This window comes from Dipteris shenzhenensis, chromosome 7 (genome assembly GCF_047967505.1).
Source record: "Dipteris shenzhenensis isolate YYH24624 ecotype China chromosome 7, Dip_SZ_1.0, whole genome shotgun sequence".
Lineage (NCBI taxonomy): Eukaryota > Viridiplantae > Streptophyta > Polypodiopsida > Gleicheniales > Dipteridaceae > Dipteris > Dipteris shenzhenensis.
In genome coordinates this window covers 43,398,461-43,416,246 of record NC_141602.1, presented here as the reverse complement: position 1 = coordinate 43,416,246, position 17,786 = coordinate 43,398,461, and the positions used below count along the sequence as shown (strand labels likewise).

At 51.7% G+C, this 17,786-nt stretch overlaps 1 protein-coding gene across 4 annotated transcripts in view; it reads left to right on the top strand.

Moving 5' to 3' along the window:
- LOC147900382 (kinesin-like protein FLA10) overlaps positions 1 to 17,786 on the top strand; it is a 211,085-nt gene that overhangs the window by 103,129 nt on the left and 90,170 nt on the right. The gene's annotated exons all lie outside the window — the stretch shown is intronic.

Sequence of the window (17,786 nt, the reverse complement as noted above, 5' to 3'; positions counted from 1 at the left end):
GTTAGCAGCATAGATCGTGAGCCTCTTCTCCTTCCAAGTATAGAAGCAGCGATAACGATGACTATGGTGATGAGAAAGGCCCCTCAAGAACACCGCCTCTACCTGCGAGCTGCGCGCCCCTCCCCCCCCCCCCGGCTCTGCTCTGCTCTTCTTCCACGCTTTGTTCAGCCTGCTCCTCAGTCGCATGAACGTCAAGGGCTCCAGGATGGGGGCGCACTGATCCTGTGGCTACCTCCCATCAATTCTAGCCACCACAGCCCTACGTACGGGCTGTGGTCGCCGTACAGTCTGTGCCTTAGGGCTTAAGCCAGTCTGCGGCCCCCTCCTAGCAGTTAGATGCTGCTCTCGTTCAAGAAGGCCCTCCTACAGGCACCCGCCATCGCCAAAAGCAGCTCTGCTGCTGTCGTTTGCAGCAAGGTTGCTACATTGCATGTTCTCTCCAGCCCGGCTCCTTGTGTTCAGCACGCTCTACCCTCGCCATTCAGTTCGACGTGAAAGCCTTATATCTTGTTTTGCCATTCTGTTCGCCATTCCGCTCGAGCAGGCAGCACACCCACAGCCCCCTGTGGGGCATCCCATCCTCCCTTTGGTGCACTTTGATTCCAAGCCGCATCTTCATCGACCAATGGAGGCACCTTCCCGCTCGTGTAGGCAGCTCATGGTCTAGGGGCTGGGATTGCAGGTCCAATTTCTTGCCTTATTCAATAGCTTGACCAGCCCCCTCAAGAAGAAGAGTTGAAGCTATTCCCGAGCTAGTGGAAAGCTTCAAAGCTTCTGTGGCTCACACCTCTACAGGTTGAGGAGAGGCGCTCCTTGCTGCAGCAGCGGGATCAGGCCCGAAAGGAGGGGAAGTGGGCAGTGGTACAAGAGGGATGACTTCTTAGAGGCCCCCGTAGGGCACCTGCCCCCTCCCCTACATAAGGAAGCGGGGTCTATGAGACTCAGATATCCAAGACCTTGTCTTGCACCATTTGGAACTGTAATGGTACCTTATGGTCGTTTGGAACTGTAATGGTACCTTATGGTCAGAACCAGGGAACTTCTCGAAATCCTATACAGGTGACGACATAGTCTTTTATACAGGGACACATCAAAGTCCAGAGCGCCCTCTTCCAGTAGTCAGCGAATATATATGGGAGTCTGCCTACAGAGATGAGACGAGGGGTACATGAGGAGTGCGAGGTTTAGGTGGAGTTGCAGTCCTTTTCAGATCCACACTTCTCGGGACCATTTCAGTAGAGCAGAGAGAGACATATTCCAGATTTCTTTGGATCCGGATTCGGCACATGGACAGCGGGGATATGTTTGTCGCAGTTTGCTACTTCTTCCCTGAGACCTCCCACTTTGCTAGAGATATCCGAGGTGATGATGAGACATCCCCATTTGTTGCTCTTTATCAGTCAATTGTTGACTTCTCTAGCCACAGAGAAGTTCTCCTAGTGGGGTCAAACAAGGGTATCCTTTGTCGCCTATGTTGTTTGGCCTCTACATTGACGAGCTTGAGATAGTCTTCCTCGGCAAGGGGCTCTAGAGACACCTAGACGCACTACAGTCCTTTTGTGAGTCTCATGATTTGAAGGTAAAACCAAGGTCATGATCTTCAATACATCTCGAGCCATCATGCGTCAAGAGCAGTTCACATTTGAGGGGTCACCTGTTGAGATAGTTTCATCATACACTTATCTTGGGGTTATCTTTGCCGGACCTAGCTTTACTATGAAACCCGCGATGCAGGGACGCTTGAGCAGACGGTATGCTTCATTGGCCAGACTAGAGAGGTAGTGCCTTCGCTCGCACTTTCAGGATCCACACACCAAGGGTTTGCTTTTTGACTCCTTGGTTTGTCCAGCGGGGATGGACGGCAGCCCTTGTTGGGGTCCAGACTCATCGGATACAGAGTAGGCCGGTGTGGAGCGGCTACAGGTTCTCATGTTATCACGGATGATTCATGGTAAGCCATCCGTTCCTCATCAGATCATTTAGGCTGAGTTTGGGTCGCCCTCTTTATAGCTAGATGTTGCATTTCAGGTCATCACGTACTTGTACTGAGCTAGGGAATATGGGGATTACACCTCGGGGCATAGCAGGCTACCATGGATAGCTCTATCCTCTTCTATGGCACTTGCAGCAGGAGGGGACCAGAGGTGCTGGTATGCACATAGAGAGAGATGGTTTGAGTGACTGGGGCTTCACATGGATAGCGTACCTCCCTTACAGTACAGCATGGATGCTCCGTTTTCTTTCCTCCTATGACACGAGGTCAACCAGGTTATCCATGAGGATCTACTACAGCTACACATTTCGGACCCACTTGGGACCGAGTGAACTCCCAGTGAAGATTAGCTGCTACAGAGATCACTTCTTACATATCACAGCGGAGGGTTTCATTGACCCACCAGGATACACGCAGATTCACCTACCCCACTCGCTAAGGGTCTCTCTTGGGTAGTTCGGGGTCTCTTTACACAGACTTCGCATTGAGAGAGGCAGAGTAGAGCGACTACCCAGGGAGAGGCCATCTGCACAGTGTGACATGCAGGAGGTTGAGACAAAGGATCATTTCATCTTCAGGTGTCCTGTTTACTATGAGATCCGAGGGTGTTTCCACTACCTCTTCAGGGATAGCTATGGGATTTTGGCCCGTTTCGTCTCCTACTCGGACCGGCGTTGTTTGGCAGGTTTTATTCATGAGGCACTTAGACACTGCGAGAGGATACTCCGAGCACGTAGACAGGGGCAGACTTCTTCTATGGTTGATCCCTCTCAGAGCTCCAAACCCCTGGGTAGAACCTTCAAAGGGTAGATGGACTAAGGTGGGGGCAAAGAAGAGGAGCAAGTGGGCCAAAAAGAATCAACGACATTGAGCCAACTGTAAGAGGCGAGCATAGGTAGCGACGCAGTCACAGGGAGATCCGATTGGAGGCCTATAGGTATCACGTGATCCGGAGAGGGAGACAGCGACCTCAGAACATCCCTTAGGGTCCCTCTAGAGGAGAGACTCCTTGTCCACCGCAGAAACCCTCACGTAGCCAGAGCCGACGCCAGAGACTCCCAGGGCGCCAGTTCCCACAGCCTCTCGGGCCCACCTCCCTCCGAGTTTGGAGGAGGAGCCTCAGAGGACGCAGACGCCTCCACTGCAGCACCCTTCGTAGGGGACAATAGCAGACTCCACACAACCTTCTTCTCTCCCTCCCGTAGACCCGTCAGCCTCCTCTTCGTAGCCCCCTCCTGTGCCTTCCCCTCCCGCGCTGCCTCTGCCTGCTCCTTCCCCAGTGATTATCATCACTACCCGCCCTTCCCCTCCATCCCCCTCCCTTGCCCCTCCGTTAGTTGTAGCCTCTTCCTTGAGCACCTCGTCAGGCATTGCTACTGATCCCGCTTCCGCGAGCACAGGCAAGGCAAAGACTCCTCTGTTGACCTCTCCTCAGTAGTAGATCAACGCCCTAGGCAGCAGGAAGGACTCAGCTTCCTCTTCCCACAGTTCCGAGGAGCGAGGTCATGTTGATGAGTCCGTGGGCCTTCGCATGCGTGCTGGGAGGCCGTTACCGCAAGAGTTCTGGCGATTGGGACCTTGGAACTATTTGGAGATTCCAGATTCTTACCCCATGCCCTTGGAGTTGACCATTCTGGTCCTGCAACTCCGTAAAGGGGGCATCAGTGCGTTAGGATCATGCACCCACCCCGTTTGGATCCTCCATTTTGCCTCCATAGGGATGGAGAAGTGGACACCAAAGCTCTTCGACGCGATGATGGAGTACCAGATATACCAGATGATGAATGAGTGGATGGGACCTCAGGGTATGGACCTTTGGCTCGCTCACGGAGGTTCTGTGTACTTCTAGCTTGGCTGCTCTCCAGTGAAGCCAGGGTCAGGCCTCACTGTAGCAATGATCCGCCTACCAGCGGAGACTGTTCTCTCGTAGCCTTACTACTGGATCCTTCAGCAGTGCGCCGACCTCTTCGAGGGATCGAGCCAATGGCAACTTTGGTCTGTTGATGCACAGACATAGAATACTCTCCCTTCAAACCTCCGACGAAGTCGTTGAAGTCAGGTTTTTGAGAGCAGGCTCTCGTTGACTGCCGCTCCTTCCCCATGAGTTTGATCGTAGTGAGTTGGAATGTGCATGGCCTTGCTGACTGTGTGCGCAGTCAGCCGTCGCAGTACCTGATTCTACGTCAGGAACTACAGCGGGCTCTAGTAGGTGGACCAGTGGACTTTCTCTAATTCAAGAGCACATGTTTTCTGCAGTAGACATCACATGCCGTTATCGTCTTCTCCTTGGGAGGGGCCCTGAGGTTTCGTCCCTAGCAGTATGCAAGAGCGGAGGGGTTTGCATCTCAGCATGCCAGGCGGTAGCCCCAGACATTTTTGCACAAGGTGAGTTCATTCCAGGCCGCGCAGTGTGGATGGGCCTTCAGATAGGAGAGACTCAGATTGGTGTCTTGAGCGTGTACACACCCGCTTGCAGACAGCACCGCCCGCCTTTCTGGCGATAGCTCACAAATTACCTCCCAGAGGTGGACTCATGGATTGTCAGAGGGGACTTCAATAATCTTGAGTTCTTGGAGGATGAGCAGGGATGAGCCTCTTTTGCAGAGATGCCAGCAGGGGAGAGGAGTACTTGGGAGCAATTCATCTTTGCGATCCATGGCAGGGACCCGTGGCGAGAGGCTGAGTTTTCTAGGACCCCGGGAAGCCTGCGCTTCTCCTTCAACCAGCGGAGACAGGATGGACTCTATATCGAGGATTGGGCATTACTATGCGATGGCTCCACTGGCATTTTAGCAGGCATCACTATGTCCAACCATACTCCAGCGGTACTGCACTTAGAGCAGCCCTGTCGCAGACTCCCTCAAAAGGTGTTCGTATTTCAGATGTTCTCTTCTTGGAGGTGGACGTTCAGCAGTTGATAGCAGATCGCTGGAGACAGTCCGAGAGCAGACCCGAGGAGGATTGGGCGGCTTGGGTGGCTGAGAGGATTCAACGCAGTCGGGAGCTCCAGAGTCAGGTCCTCAGACAGACAGCGGCTCTTCAGGAGCGGGAAAGAGCCTTTGCAGAGACCTTGCATCTATGGAGAGACTCAGGGAGCAAGATCCGGGATCCCAGTGGCTTAGGGATCGCCTGGAGTGTGCACGCTTGGAGCTACAGGATTAGGAGGTTCGCAAAGCAAAGTTCTCATACCATTAGGAGGTTCGCAAAGCAAAGTTCTCATACCATTCTTCCCAAGCCAGGTGGGTCCAGCAGGGACATAGGATGACCCGATAGCTCTTTTAGGCCACCGGACTACGGTCCTCACCTCCTAGATATCATTCATGAGACGCATACCGGTTTTGTCCAGGAGCGTAGCATCTTGGGTAACATCTTCACGTTCTGGGAGGCAGTTGACTGTTGGGCCAAGGAGGAGGAGCAGCTGCTCGCCGTTCTTCTCGATTTCGAGAAGGCATATGACAAGGTGGAGTGGTCCTTCTTGGAGGGGACCATGCAGAGGCTCGGTTTCTCAGAGAGATGGATAAGAGGGGCACAGTTACGCTGAAACGCGTTTCAGAGCCCAGCCAGGCCTGAAACGCCGTTTCGGAGAAGCCCCGTTTCTTGAAATGCGTTTCAGGGTCCGAAACGTTTCAGGACCTTGAAACGGCTGGCTGAAACGTTTCAGCCAGTCTGAAACGCGTTTCAGAGCCCTGAAACGTGCCGTTTCAGACAACACAGGCTGCTAGGTCTCCAAAATCACATTTTTTGTCTTTTTGCTTTTGATTTTGGTCTCCAGGCTCCTTCCACTCCTTCAGCCTCATACTCTCTCCATCCTCAAGGTTTTCCAGCCCTCCTTCAGCCCCATTCACTCCTTTCCTCTCCTGCAGCCTGCTTCAGCCCTCCATCATCATCTACTCCCCTCCCTTGCTGACGTGGCGTTTCCCCGTTTCAGCCCTCCCAGAAATCCCGAAACGTTTCCGTTCCCCGTTTCCCCTAACTATGAAGAGGGGTATCAGCTCTCTATGCAGGCAGCTCAAGCCAGATGATTATTGGGGGCCACACAGGCGAGGCCTTCCCTCTCTCCCGCTTAGTGAGGCAGGGCTGCCCATTGGCCCCTTATCTTTTCCTTTTCGTGGCAAAGGCCGAGGTTACTGGGATGCGGCTTCCGATCAGATAGGAGGAGGAGCTCCTTCACTTTGAGTTTGCAGATGAGGATCAAAGGGGCCTTAGCCATTTATTGTGAGGCTTTCGGAGCTCTCATAAATTGGACCAAATCCGTTGGTTTCTTTATAGGCTCGGAGGGCACCTAGGAGATTCGAGATTGGGGAGCTGATTTTGGCTTTTGTCGGATCCTGAGAGGAGAGACGGCGCGTTAGCTGGGCTGCCAGGTAGGCATTGACATTTCGGCAGAGCAGAAGTTCAGCCTTATCCTAGAGAGTGTCAGGCGGAAGCTCTTAACTGGATCTCTGCCAAACTCTCGCTTGCGGGTCATGCACTAGTGGTGCACCAGGAACTCTTAGCCAGAGCTTGGTACTCTTAGCCACGGCCTGGTACATCGCCTCGTGTTGGCGTTTCCATTGGGGCTGCATGGGAGTACGAAACTTCCTCTTGTCGGGATCGGATGGCACGCGCAACACCAGAGCCAAGGTGGCCTGGCAGACAATGATCTTGCCACAAATGGAGGGGGAGACTTGGCATTATTAACTCAGAGATGCAGAGCAGAGCCCTCTTGTGTAAGTTGGTTGTAAGAGGCCTGACTCCAGGTGCGGAACCCTGGAAGCTCCTACTCCACTGAGGGCTTCTTGGGAACATACCTCGCACTGGGGGGCAGTGGCAACAGTCCTACAGGTGGATTTTCTCCGAGGCTTTGTTGACAGGGAGGGGTTCTCCGTTGATGCGGAGCCTCTACAGAGTGTGGCAGAGATTGGCAGGAGGACTCGTACGGGCTAGGCCGTCTTGCAGAGAGGAGTTTGAGAGGCAGCCTCTCATCTGCCACCTAGATGTCAGAGACTTGGAGGGGCGCATGTTGGGGCAGTTGACTCATATCGGATGGGCACAGTGGGACAAGGGATCGGCCAGATCCTTTGGGACATGGAGACGACTTCCTAGAGAGATAGAGGCCTGTAGATAGGCCCTCTCCTACCTCTGAGGAGCAGGTATTAGGATGCATGAGATTGAGGAGGCGATTTTCGGACTCCTGGTGGGGAGGACTACGGAGCCATTGCAGGACGAGTCGGAGTTGGAGGAGGAGACAGAGGTGGACCTAGAGGACTTGGAGTGGCCTGAGGGTTAGGATTATGGGTCGCTTGGGCAGGACTTGGTACATCGATAAAATCATCTTATCGACCCCAAAGGGAGCGTTTTGGCACCTTTGGATTTGGGAGGACAGACCCTTGTGTGACCTTCAGTGAGACCTAGGGGGGTGGTTTTGGCCCGCCCGCATAGGGCTCTCGGATCGGATAGAGTCTTCTATGCTCAAAAATCCCTTTGAGGGTAGATGCCATCAGGTGCATTGCAACTCCAGCGGACTAAGAGGAAAGAGGTTTCTCGGAAGAGAGAGGAGAGGGTAGGTGAGGGAGAGAAGGATTTGCAACGACGACGGCCTCATCCAAAGCTGGAGCTGGGTCATCACTAGCAATTGCTTGACCATGGTCATGAGGCTCGGAAACCTTGTTTGTAGCTGGAACAATGGAAGAAGGTGCAGATACAGGGTTTGAGGGAGGAGAAGAGTCCTCTTGATCTGCTGGGGGGAAGGATCTGCTACTCTGATTGCTACCCACAGTGGAGCTACCGGAGGTGGACGAGCAACTGAAGCAATAAGAGGAGACTGCGCAGCATGCACCTGGAGGGGTGGAGGCACTTGATGTGTAGAAGGTGCCGAAGGAGCTCTCTGTCGAATAGCCACACCTGAAGATTTCTTAGGCCTTTTTTTTCTCTTTGGGCAATGTCTAGCAAAGTGCCCGAAAGCCCCATAGATACGACTTTGATTCTGTGTGTCTGAGATCTCTATTCTCTGCCGAAAGAGAGAGCCATTTGGATGCTGGAGCATAACATAATCATCTGAAATATTAGGGTCTGTGACAATGACCCTAACTCCAAGAACCCCATTCGATCTGATTGCCTCTGCTGTAGACGAAGGCACACCAAGGAGGGAGGGGGGGGGGGATCTCTGTGACCTGCCCAAAAAATGCGCCAATGGATGCTCAAAGTTGATGATAGACCTGTGGAAGACTAGGAATCTAATGAATAATGAAGTAACCTGCTTGTCCTCCTCCACTGGGTCAACCTCCAAAGTGAATGGAGTAAGAAAGATACTCCTGGAGCCGACTGCTAAGGGACTAGCTTTAAGCACAAAACTTGCAGCATCTGGAGAATCAAAAGCCACTTGGAAAAAACCTCGTCCCAAAAGTCAAACATTTGAAAGGAATGGAACAAGATCTGGGTGGAGGGCAGCAAGCATTCAGTCCCGAGCTTGAGATCTGGAAGGGTGGGACTCATGGATGCACACGAAGAGAGTAGTAGCCCTTTTAAACTCCACATCTTTTTTGAGTTGCAGTAGCACGCCTTTGAAAAAGTAACGGTCCTTGCGGCTGATGGAAGCGTTTGAAGATCCCCTGAACGGGGTTCCATTCGACAATCGGTTGTGGAAGGCCGACTCAAACACCAAAAATGTTATGTCCGTCACTTGGAGAAGGAAAAGGGGAAGGAGAATAGAGGAAGGAGAAAAACTAAAGGAAGCTAAAAGGAGGAAGGCTAAGGGAGATAGGAAGGAGGAAGGGTCGAGGGAGAGGGAAAGGATGAGAGGGAGAAAGAAAGAAAGAAAGAAAGAAAGAAAGTTTATTAAAGTCTTTGGGAGACCGTGAAGGTCTATGAGACTAAAGATAACTGATACAATGAGCATAACGGTGGCAGTCTCAAAACGGGCCAGCCAACCGTTTCTATAAAAAAAGAGGTTACGAAGGACGATGTGTCTAGTCCTGATACAAAAAAAAATGTGTCTACCTCCAGATGATACAAAAAAGAAGGGGGGGGGACCAAAAATGGGGCAGAGGGGGGAGATACAATATATATGTGCAGGTGGTGATCGTCAGAGACCAATCATAGAGGCTGTCAAATGGGAGGTCGGAAAAACCCTGCGATAGATGATTGGCCTCTGACATCACGCGGCCTAGTCGAGCTCCGTCGTTGGGGGCGACGGGTGGCCCTGTGGATGAGGGCAGAGACGAGATGTCATGGACCCGGATGTGTGAGTCTGTCCGCTGGCGCAGCTGTCGTGGCTCTGGCTCTCGCTCACGTCCGCGTCGTCGGCTAGACTGAGGAGAGGTATCCTGTGACTGGAAGAAATCAGTGATGGGCCGCTGGGTGTCCTCACGCTGTGTGCTGCGCGTGTCGCCGTGCTCGGAGAGATGTATCTCGGTGGCGAGTCATCTCATGTAAGAAAGCGGCTAGGCATCGCTGATCCGGGAACTGCAGCATGTGTGGGAGGGGGCCGAATCCGTCGCGGAAGAGGCAGTGGTACCGGCCTCGAATGGCATAATAGATAGGACATCTGAAAGCAAAGTGCTCCTCCGACTCGATCTCCTGCAAGTCGCAAAGTGGGCAAAGGCGGCCCTCTCGTGGGATACCCTCTGCGCGTCGGCTCTTGATCCGTAATCGGTGTGACGAAACCCTAAACTGACCGAGGGAGATCCGGAGCGCATGTGGTAGATGAAGCTGTGTGTGACCCGGAGGTGTGATGAAGCCCTCCTGTGAGATCTGGAGGCAGTGTCGGCGGTAGAAGTCGAGCTTCACAGGAAGCTTGGGGTGAAGAAACCATGTCCGCCAAGTGTGGAGCTGGAGCAGATCCGCTCGAATGAGCCTGTTGACCTCTTGGTCAGTGGGGGAGAGGGGAGATGGTGGAGTGTCGAGGCTATACTGAAAAGGAGGCAACCGGTCTAAGTCGAGGCCGAGTCGGGTGAACCAACTGGAAAGACGACTATACCAGCATCGCTGGTCCCCATCAACGGATAAGGCCATAGAGGAGGATAGGGCTAGCCAAGGTAGGCGGAGGCGACCGTCGGAGGAGGAGCTGAAATCCCTGACTCTGTGTAGATAAGTGATAGCCTGGAAAGCCGCATCGAGCTGTAGGGGTGAGGCGCCGAACTCTGCTAGAATGATCTAGTGTAGTACCGATGGTTTGCTGCGGATCATCCGAGCAAACATCAGTATTTGTAGGCGCTCGACTCGAGCCCACTCTGTGTCTGAAAGGTCGGCTCCCCACCACAGGCTACCGTACATGCCTGCTGGGCGGACCAAAGAATCAGAAAGGAGAGACTTGGTCCGCGGGTCCTGGAAGTGGGAGTGGTAGCACTGTCGCTCCAGCCTGGCAAGAGCGGCGTAGCCCCGGCTGATCCTGGCCTGCATGGCCGGGCGCATTGTGAAGATCGGGCCTGAGAGAGGAGGCTGAGAGAGAGGAGGAGGGGAGACTGAAGAGGTTGAGAGCTAAGGGCCACGATTTTGAGCAGCCAGTCTTGTAGCAGATTTGCACAAAGAAAAGAGGGACTTGGAGCTCGAAGTGCCCACTTTTCTGTGCTAGAAACAGCAGCAACCTTCGTACATTCCAGGTTCTGTAGACAGCAAATGAGAACTCGAAATGGAAGGGACGAGTGGCATTGCTTGTGGATTTGAAGAGCAAAAGGTCTTGAAATGGAACATCAAAACGAGAAGCTGTTTGAAATGAACTGCAATTTCCTGGCCCCAATGTAGAAACGAATTTGAACAGATCCAAGACACAGTAAGAAGCGATTTGCAGAAGCTCTCGGAGCTGTTTCTGAAGACTGTTGGCTATTGCCTAGTTCGTTTGTTCATGTTGGTGCCGATCTAGAGGGTGTTTCACTCAGCTCAAGAGAGCTATCATGATTATTTTGTGGAGTGGATTAGATGGCACTACAAATGCCATAGCCACGGTGGCTTGGGAGACTCTCATTCCCCCCACAGGGGAAGGGGGTCTCAATATTATTGATCCGGACTGGCAGTGTATGGCCTTGCTCTGTAAGATGGTGGTGGGAGGGTTGATGCCTAGACATGAGCCTTGGAAGGATTTTTTCTTACGTAGCATTCAGTCCTGTACACCTTGTCTTTGGGAAGATTGGGTGGATCTTTACTTCAGCCCACCTCAGATCTCCCACCTTCCCTCTCATGGCTGCCATTTTGAAAGCTTGGGATAGCTTCAAAGGCACTCTTCGGAGAGTTCCACCCTCCTCTCGCAAAGAGATAGACAGGCAGCCTATCATGTGGAATGATTGTATATTGGATGAGCATGGCAAATCACTAGGAGCAGCACATTACATGCAGTGGTCTAGATGGGAGAGGGGACCTGCCTCCACTGTGGGAGCCTGGAAAGCATTCAGGAAGCTTCCACAGGATCAAAAAGTCTTATCGGGGGAGTGGATGGATAGAGATGACATGCCGATCACAGAGTCAGTTGGTTGGGTACTTTCACGAGGATGAGTATTCCTCTGCAGGTTATAGCCAATGCGGGATGCACAGGAGGATGCCCTTGTCTTTGAGGTTCAGTTGGGAGGTAGACTTCACAGATCTTTAGAGGATATTCTTTCGAGGGTTGCATTTCAGTCGGTCAAGATTGCAGGGTATTTGGAGTGGGGGAAGGATTCATAGTGGTATCTTGATCCTGACCCAGTTCTTCTGGCGTTTGGCTCTTGGAGACTCTGGTTATATGGTGGTTCCCCATTAGGTCCTTGTAGTGGGACCCTGGGGAGAGGGAGTGGATTGATGAAGGGCACCGAGAGAAGAGCATCCCCTTCTTTCGTTACATAGTCAGAAATGCCAGGAGATTCCAGCTTAGTAGTAGAGGTTGGAGGCCCTCCAGAGCTCATCATTGGTATAGTTTTCAGATTTTTGCACATGTGCAGAAAAACTTTTGAAGGAGGCATTGGAAATCTCTCAGATATAGAAAAATCACTCTTTTCTTTTGGCTTTTTATTCACGGAGCACTTGCAGTGAACCTGTGGAGATCCAGGTTCAGGGCCCATCCTACATGTTCTTGATGCCACACATCAGTTGAGTCAGTTCAGCATTGCCTCTGGGAGTGCAGACAGGCGAGGATGATCTGGAAGGGTATTGCTATGATACTCTGCATATTTCATAGAGCACCCTTATTTATGACCGGGAAATCAATTGCATGGTTGTCTCTTACTGGTCATCAGGTGTTGTTCGAGGCACATGACTGAGCCTCAACCTTTTTGGTAGGACGCCATCTTGTGCAGTCATGTTTCCTCTAGGATGTTCCTTTCACTCCTTTCAGAGCGGCCCATGCCTCTGTAGACACATCTTGGGAGATTTTGGCTAGTATTTCAGCTTAGCATATTTGGAGGGCCAGATGTATGGAGGCGATGGAGAGTTCCTAGGTTCACCCTTCCCAGACTATGGCCAGTATATGGACTGATACTATACACACTTTGATGCCCATATGGGCGAGGATGCAGGGATCTTTGAGAGCAGCCACCGCTAGGAGGGATATTTTTTTCAGAGTTTGGAGGGGATCTTCTTTCTTCTCTGATTCTCCTTCAGGGTTGAGATGGCACTTAGAGCCTCCACCTGGATTTTGTTAGCTCTTTCTGAGCTGGTTTATTTTTTCATGCATGCCATGATGTACTTCTGCACTTGATTGCCTTGTGAGATATCTCCTTGTATTCCGAGAGAGAGAGAGAGCTACCTTGAGTGATTATGGTTCTTGAGAGGTCCATTTCATGAGTGTTGAGAGAGGTGTGAGAAAGGCAGGCTCAGTTCTTGAAAAAGAGAGAAAGATCCTCAAGGTTCTCTGAGAAGAAGGCTCCATAGATGAGCCTCATCGCCCTGACGACCACAAAAGCGCATGTAACTCTAGTTAGGAGAAGCTACAAACATAACAGCTCCTTGCATCTTCGACCCTAGCCAAAACTCCCTCCCTCCCTCCCTCCCTCTCTCTCTCTCCCTCTCTCTACTTCTCTCCCCCCCCCCCCTTTTCTCTCTCTCAGCACAGATACACACACTGACTGATCAGCTATCGACAGTTGAGAGTCATAGATCTGATCAGACTCCCATATTCGCCAGCTTCATACCAGAGATATTGATCGGGACATCCAGTTACGGACACATGCTGAGCGCATAGTGCAGCTGGAGGCACGCATTCGGGAGCATGTTGTGGCATGCGATGATCGCCTCCAGCAGCTGCATGTAGCTCCTCCTCTAGTGCAGCAGTTGAGGAGAGGTTGGCCACACTGCAAACAGAGGTACAGAAGACCTCAGAGTGGGTGGACGTTGTGCGTAGAGCCCCACAGGCCCAGCAGACCACAGTCTCTGAGACTATTGCCGAGAGTCAGCGGCGAGCTCAGAAGGCCCTCAACATCCGCATCCGCGGAGTTGAGCGATCAGATACGAGATCAGCCATGGATCAGGCGACAGATTTCATATCTGGGACACTCGGAGTTCAGGATCATGGCATAGTAGCTGCATATCGAGTGGGCCGGGATCCAGCACGGCACCAGCCACTTATCATCAGATTCAAAGATGCTGAGGCCTGTCTCGCAGTATTACGAAGGAGATCTAGATTGAGGGACCATCCACAGATTCACATGGATGAGGGCCTTACAGCTCTTCAGTGGGAGGAGCATAGACGTCTCATTGCTCAGAGGGATGTTGCCCGTCGTGAGGGCAAGTGGGCCGTGATCAGAGAGGACAGACTTTTGATAGGAGCTATGCGATCTAGACCGGCTGGAGCCCACAGTTGACGACACGAGGCCTATGGGACACGTAGTCTGCCAGATAGCTTGAGTTTCGCAGTTTGGAATTGTAATGGTTCCCTCACAGCTCAGCCTGGCAACTTACGAGAGGCCTTTTTTGATCAGGACATCGTCTTCTTTACAGAGACCCATGAGAGCCCAGAGAGAGGCTTGCCGCAGGTGACAGGGTATGCCTGGGAGTCTGTCTTTCGACAGCAGACTAGACGATCAGGAGGAGTCAGAGGATCTGGCGGTGTGGCAGTTCTTTATAGAGAGCATCTCAGATCGATACTCACAGTCATGAGGAGAGACCATCGGGCCAGATATCTTTGGGTACGGATCAGGAGACCCCCCCTGAGAGACTTGTTTATTGCAGTATGCTACTTTCCCCCGAGACAGTCTCGTTATGCCTCAGATGGACCAGGATAGTCACCTTTTGAGGATTTGTCAGCCGATGTATTGGAGTACTCACGCTGCGGAGAGGTCATCCTTTTAGGAGACTTCAACGCGAGGACATCAGACAGACAGGCAAGAGGTGACAGATCAGGGACATCGCCTATTGGAGCTTCTCTCATCGCACGGCATGGTCATTTATAATGGACTTCGACAGTGGCCGCATTCATCCACAGCCACATGTTTTCCCTTCGCGGGTGGTGGTACGAGCGTCATTGATTACGTCTTGGGTCCCTCGACTTTAATCCCTTTTGTACATAACCTCACAGTCGACCCATGCACGTCTGCACTTTATTCTTACCCAGATTCCTCATGCCCCCCCTTCTAGACATCATGAGCGTCAGCCATACTATGAGGTTCATTTTGACCACCAGTTTGATGATATTTATAGCCAGCACCTGAGTGGTCTTCTCCGTCCGCACGTTCTCGATGCCCTACCCTCCACACAGGATCGGTGGGACCTTGTACATACCTCCATCATCTCGGCAGCCCACAAGTCCTTCCCCGTCACTTGCCACACATCCAGTCCTCCACCAGTCGGTCTTGTGCCTTGTAATGGATGGTATGATGAGGAGTGTAAAGAACTCCGCAGGAAGCTTCGCCTTGAGACACAAGAGAAGTCTCCCCTCCTCATTGAGACCAAGAAGAGTTACAAGCGTTTGGTGCGACGCAAAAAGTGCCAATTTCTAGCCCGGAATGAGGAGGAGCTGAGAAGTTTACTTTTCAGCTGTGATTCCAAGGAATTCTGGAAGAAATTCCTTCGCTTGAAATCTCAAACTCCTCTTACAGACCCGCAGGTTTGGCTTGCCTATACTTCCACTTTATATGATATTCCAGACCAGCCACAGATCGACTTATCCCATGTGCCTAGACCCACCTCCTCTGCCTTATTCTCATCCAATAGTGTCCGAGCAGCAGCTCATCGTTTGAAGACTGGGAGAGCTAAGGACCATGATGGATTGTAAGCGGAGTATGTAATCCATGGGATTGATGCCTTAGCTACAGTCCTCTCCCGTCTTTTTAACAAGTCCATTTGTACAGGTCTTCCACCTAGTTGGCTAGAAAATACTATAGTATCCATACACAAGTCGGGGGATCCTTTGGAGGCGTCAAACTACAGGACCATTATGATTGGCCATGTCATGGCCAAGATTTATGCGACCATTCTAGAAGGACATATAAATGACCATGCCGAGGCGACAGGCACGAGAGCTAGAGGGCAGGCAGGATTTCATGCAGAGCACTCGACTCTAGATCATATCTTCACACTCAGGGCTTTGATTGAGGAGGCGAAGTCACGTAAGCAACGGCTCTATCGTTGCTTCGTGGACTTTAGAAAGGCATTTGACACTGTGCCGCGTTTCAGACTCTTCCAGCGACTTCGTGACTTGGGATTCAATGGGGAGATTCAATGGGCGATCATGGCCTTGTATGAGAGAGTCACAGGTAGAGTCAGGACACGGGCGGGGCTGTCGGGGGAAGTACGCAGTACGATAGGGGTGAAGCAGGGGTGTCCTTTGTCTCCGACACTCTTTGGTCTCTATATCGATGAGTTAGAGATGTACATACAGACGATGGGTGGTACAGGTTCTTTACTGGCAGGATCCACGATACCGATTCTCCTCTATGCAGATGACATGGTTCTTATTTCTTCCTCCTAGCAGGGTTTACAGGCACATCTCCATGCACTCCACAACTTTTGTCAGGACAGAGGGTTGTCTGTAAACCTTGGGAAGACCAAAGTCATGGTCTTCAACACGTCATACCAGGTTTATAGGAGAGGCGAGTTCTCTTTCACATTTGATGGGCAGGAGGTGGAGCTAGTCAGGGAGTATACATATTTGGGTGCCACATTTAGAGGTCCAGTCTTCACCATGACGCATGCAGCACAAGATAGGATCAGTAGAGGGTATGCCGCCTTGGCTCTTCTCGAGAGGCAGTGTGCACAGTCACATTTTCAGCATCCCAACACGAAGTCCTTACTTTTCGATACGCTGGTGAGACCTGCAGTCATGTATGCTAGCCCCTTTTGGGCAGGAGATCTCAGTGTTGCAGATTGGAGACGAGTAGAGAGGTTACAGATCATCATGTTCTCCAGATTGATCAGAGCGAAGCCCACGGTACTGCATCAGATTACGTTCGCAGAGTTCGGAGCTACACCCGTAGTGCTAGATGCAGCATTTCAGTCAGTTACATACTTGCATAGGATCAGGGCGCTCGGAGACTCAGCAGCAGGCAGAGCACGATTACCGTGGCTAGCACTGACATCCTCGCAGATGTTAGCGGAGAGAGGTCATACTTTTTGTTGGTACCACACACTCTCCACATGGCTCACCTCGCTGGGCTTGGATATGGATAGGCTGCCACCATTTCGATACAGCATAGATGCCCCTCGCCTCCCTCTCACTCGACATGAGCTCAGCCAGGTTATCAGGGCAGATTTGTTGCAGCTACACACGTTTCGCACTTGGGTTCATCCCACGGAGCTTCCTACGAAGATGGCCACATATTGTGACCATTTTCTCATGATTTCAGAGGATGGCTTCATCATATCCCAGGATATATCGGCGTTCATAGGTCGCACTCACTCAGGATTGCCTTGGGCCAGCTCAGGGTATCTTCCCACAGATTAGACGTTGAGGCCGGCAGGATGCGTCGTACAGCTACCGGACATAGACCCAGGCGAGAGACTAGGATATGCCCTTGTTGCACTATGGGGGAGGTGGAGACTGAGGAGCACTTTGTTTGCAGATGCCCTTTATATTATGAGATCCGTGGCAGATTTCACTGTTTATTTGGGCACGGATTTGGACCTCTCTCTCGGATTATGGAGTATGAGGATCAGTATTGCTTAGCGTTGTTCATCAGGGAGATCATCAGATACAGAGAGAGATTCCTCAGAGAGCACCGTCGCATCCCTGCCAGAGACCTGGTTATTCATGAGGAGCAGGACGACGAGGCGCAGGACCATGAGCACAGAGATAGCCCATCTTGCCAGAGAGCACCGATGGTTCCACCCCGAGGATGTACATATGACATGATCCGGCAGCACCGCAGGATGATCTTACACAGAGGCCGTACCCGTCGCTTTATTTCTAGACGACGGAGGATGATGGCAGATTTTCGGAGGAGATTGCTCCATGGAGACTTGGCACCGCCAGCAGCCCATTTGACACTTGCCCAGATCTTCACACTCATGGCAGGAGGCATGGTCGATGGCCATGACTTCCATCATTTCTTTGGATCACAGACCCCTTAGGGAAGACGATGTTCCTCATATTTCATATTTTACATTTTGTATCTAGGCATTTTTGGTACTCTATTTCATTTCATTTTGTATCTAGGATTTTTGTAGCCATTTTTGGCATCTTAGCGGTATTACGATGAGGCCACCTAGTTGGCGCATCGTTGATGATGTATTTTCCTTTCGGATGATTTTGTGTCCCATAGGCCATGTATGGCCTTCCGTGGACCTTTAATAAAATTTCTTTCTTTCTTTCTTTCTCTCTCTCCCCCCCCCCCCTCTCTCTCTCTCTCTCTCTCTCTCTCTCTACTTCTCTCCCTCCCCCCCCCCCCCCCCCCTCTCTCTCTCTCTCTCTCTCCTT